Source organism: Lolium rigidum, chromosome 3, assembly GCF_022539505.1.
Source record: "Lolium rigidum isolate FL_2022 chromosome 3, APGP_CSIRO_Lrig_0.1, whole genome shotgun sequence".
Lineage (NCBI taxonomy): Eukaryota > Viridiplantae > Streptophyta > Magnoliopsida > Poales > Poaceae > Lolium > Lolium rigidum.
The window spans coordinates 111,173,596-111,178,191 of NC_061510.1; positions in this window are offsets into that span (position 1 = coordinate 111,173,596).

Genomic DNA, 4,596 nt, shown 5'->3' on the forward strand with positions numbered 1-4,596 from the left:
TCATAGTACTCTCTATCCATCGGATCTGACAAACACAACATATAGTATTACGGATAGATGATCTTGATCATGTTAGGCAGCTCACAAGATCCAACAATGAAGCACAACAAGGAGAAGACGACCATCTAGCTACTGCTATGGACCCATGGTCCGAGGGTGAACTACTCACTCATCACTCCGGAGAGCGATCATGGCGATGAAGAGTCCTCCGGGAGATGAATCCCCTCTCCGGCAAGGTGCCGGGAGCGATCTCTCGAATCCCCGAGATGGGATTCGCGGCGGCGGGGTCTGCGGAAGGTTTTCCGTATCGTGGCTCTCGGTGCGGGGGTTTCGCGACGGAAGCTTTAAGTAGGCGGAAGGGTAGGTCAGGGGGCCACACGAGGGGCCCAGGGGGTAGGCCGGCGCGGCCAGGGCCTGGGCCGCGCCGCCCTATCTCCTGGCCACCTCGTGGCCCCACTTCGTTGACTCTTCGGTCTTCTGGAAGCTTCGTGCAAAGATAGGACCACAGGCGAAAGTTTCGTCCAATTCCGAGAATATTTCCTTACTAGGATTTACCGAAACCAAAAACAGCAGAAAATAGCAAGCGGCTCTTCGGCATCTTGTTAATAGGTTAGTTCCGGAAAATGCATAAATATGACATATAATGTGCATAAAACATGTAGGTATCATCAATAAAGTAGCATGGAACATAAGAAATTATCGATACGTTGGAGACGTATCGGCATCCCCAAGCTTAGTTACGCTCGTCCCGAGCGGGTAAAACGATAACAAAGATAATTTCTGAAGTGACATGCCATCATAATCTTGATCATACTATTTGTAAACATATGTAATGAATGCAGCGATCAGAACAAAAGTAATGGCATGAGTAAACAACTGAATCATATAGCAAAGACTTTTCATGAATAGTACTTCAAGACAAGCATCAATAAGTCTTGCATAAGAGTTAACTCATAAAGCAATAAATCAAAGTAAAGGTGTTGAAGCAACACATATGAAGATTAAGTTTCAGCGGTTGCTTTCAACTCATAACATGTATATCTCATGAATATTGTCAACATAAAGTAATATAACAAGTGCAATATGCAAGTATGTAGGAATCAATGCACAGTTCACACAAGTGTTTGCTTCTTAAGGTGGAAGGAGATAGGTAAAGCTGACTCAACAATAAAAGTAAAAGAATGGTCCTTCAAAGAGGAAAGCATCGATTGCTGTATTTGTGCTAGAGCTTTTATTTTGAAAACATGAAACAATTTTGTCAACGGTAGTAATAAAGCATATGAGTTATGTAAATTATATCTTACAAGTTGCAAGCCTCATGCATAGTATACTAATAGTGCCCGCACCTCGTCCTACTTAGCTTGGACTACCGGGTTTTTGCATGCCATGTTTCAACCAAGTGTCACAAAGGGGTACCTCCATGCCGCCTGTACAAAGGTCTAAGGAGAAAGCTCGCATTTTGGATTTCTCGCTTTTGATTATTCTCAACTTAGACATCCATACCGGGACAACATGGACAACAGATAATGGACTCCTCTTAAATGCATAAGCATGAAGCAATGATTATTATTCTCATATGAGATTGAGGATATATGTCCAAAACTGAAACTTCAACCATGGTTCATGGCTTTAGTTAGCGGCCCAATGTTCTTCTCTAACAATTTTGCATGCTCCAACCACTAAAATAATAGACCTTCAGACAAGACGGACATGCATAGCAACTCACATGATATTCAACAATAGTTGATGGCGTTCCCCAGAAGCATGGTTATCGCACAGCAAGCAACTTAATAAAATATAAAGTGCATAAGTACATATTCAATACTACGATAGTTTTTAAGGCTATTTTGTCCCATGAGCTATATATTGCAAAGGTGAATGATGGAATTTTAAAGGTAGCACTCAAGCAATTTACTTTGGAATGGCGGAGAAATACCATGTAGTAGGTAGGTATGGTGGACACAAATGGCATAGTAGTTGGCTCAAGTATTTTGGATGCATGAGAAGTATTCCCTCTCGATACAAGGTTTAGGCTAGCAAGGTTATTTGAAGCAAACTCAAGGATGAACAAGTGCAGCAAGACTCACATAAAAGACATATTGTAAACATTATAAGACTCTACACCGTCTTCCTTGTTGTTCAAAACTCAATACTAGATATTATCTAGACCTTAGAGAGACCAAATATGCAAATCAAATTTTAGCAAGCTCTATGTATTTCTTCATTAATGGGTGCAAAGCATATGATGCAAGAGCTTAAACATGAACACAACTATTGCCAAGTATCACATTATCCAAGACATTTTAGAATTACTACATGTAGCATTTTCTAATTCCAACCATATAACAATTTAACGAAGAAGAAACTTCGCCATGAACATTATGAGTAAAGCCTAAGGACACATGTGTCCATATGCAACAACGGAGCGTGTCTCTCTCCCACAAAGTGAATGCTAGGATCCATCTTATTCAAACAAAAACAAAAACAAAAACAAACCGATGCTCCAAGTAAAGAACACAAGATGTGATTGAATAAAAATATAGTTTCGGGGGAGGAACCTCGATGATGTTGTCGATGAAGAAGGGGATGCCTTGGGCATCCCCAAGCTTAGACGCTTGAGTCTTCTTAAAATATGCAGGGGTGCACCACGGGGGCATCCCCAAGCTTAGAGCTTTCACTCCTCTTGATCATAGTATATCATACTCCTCTCTTGACCCTTGAAAACTTCCTTCACACCAAACTTCAAGCAAACTCATTAGAGGGTTAGTGCACAATTAATAATTCACACATTCAGAGGTGACACAATCATTATTTTCACTTCTGGACATTTGATGACCCACAAGTATAGGGGGTGTATCGTAGTACTTTCGATAAATAAGAGTGTCGAACCCAACGAGGAGCAGAAGGTGTTGACAAGCGGTTTCGATGAAGGATTCACTGTAAATGCTCACAGACAAGTATTCAGGGGGTTTTGATATTGCAGATAAATAAAGTACGAGTAAGTAAAATGCGGGAGAAATAATTGCAGCGAGTGGCCCAATCCTTTTTAGCACAAAGGACAAGCCGGTTTGTTTACTTATAATGACCAAACGTTCCTCGAGGACACACGGGGATTTTAGTCTAGTACTTTCGCTTCATGTGGTTTAATAATCTTCATTGTTTTGATAAGTGTCGTGTGGGTGAACCTATGCTAATGCACCGCCCTTCCTAGGACTAATACATACTTGTGATTATACCCCTTGCATGCATCCGCAACTACAAGAAAGTAATTAAGATAAATCTAACCACAGCCTTAAACTCTGAGATCCTGCGATCCCTCCTGCATCGATATACTAACGGGGGCTTAGGTTTCTATCACTCCGGCAACCCCGCAATTAGCAACCGAATACAAGATGCACTCCCCTAGGCCCATAAATGGTGAAGTGTCGTGTAGTCGACGTTCACACGACACCACTAGAAGAATGACACCACAACTTAAATATCATAACATTGAATATTACTCAACCATAATTCACTACTAGCATTTAGACTTCACCCATGTCCTCAAGAACTAAACGAACTACTCACGAGACATCATATGGAATGCAATCAGAGGTGATATGATGATGAATAGCAATCTGAACATAAACCTTGGTTCAATGGTTTCACTCAATAGCATCTACAACAAGTATAGAATAACACCGGGAGAGTTTCCCCTATCAAACAATCAAGATCCAACCCGAATTGCTACAGCGATGACGAGGTGCAGCGGTGGTGATGGCGGTGTAGATGGTGGAGATGATGATGATGATGATGATGGAGATGATGTCCCGCTCGATGACGATGGCGATGGCGTCGATTTCCCCCTCCGGGAGGAATTTCCCGGCGGATTCCTGCCCGCCGGAGAGCTCTTTTCTCTCCGGTGTTCTCCGCCCCGCGAGGCGGCTGTAACCCTCCGTGAGGTCCTCTATCCGGCTTAGGTTTTCGGGACGAAGGAGTACGCGAAGAAAAGGAGGCGAAAGGGGCTGTGGGGCCCCCGGAGCATAGGGTGGCGCGGCCGGGCCATGGGCCGCGCCGCCCTATGGTCTGGGCCCACAGTGGCCCCTCTCTTCTTCCCCTTCTGGCTACCTCCGTCATCTGGAAAATAGGAATTTACGTGAAATTCCCTTCCACAGTTGATCTTCCGAAATATTGCGTTCTGACGGTGCTTTTTCCAGCAGAATCCTGGCTCCGGTGCTTGGTCCTCCAATAATGATGAAACATGCAAAATAGATGAAATAACATAAGTATTGTGTCCCAATATGAAATATATCAATGAATAACAGCAAATTATGATACAAAATAGTGATGCAAATTGGACGTATCAACATTGCATAATGCTACTGGACATTAATGGATCAAAGAAATAAATCCAACATAGCAAAAGAGGCAATGCGAAATAAAAGGCAGAATCTGTCAAAAACAGAACAGTCCGTAAAGACGAATTTAAAGCTGGCACCAGACTTGCTCAAATGGAAAAACTCAAAACTAATGAAAGCTGCGTACATATCTGAGGATCACGCTCGTAAATTGGCAGATTTTTTCGAATTTTCTACAGAGGCCTGTGCCCAGATTCGT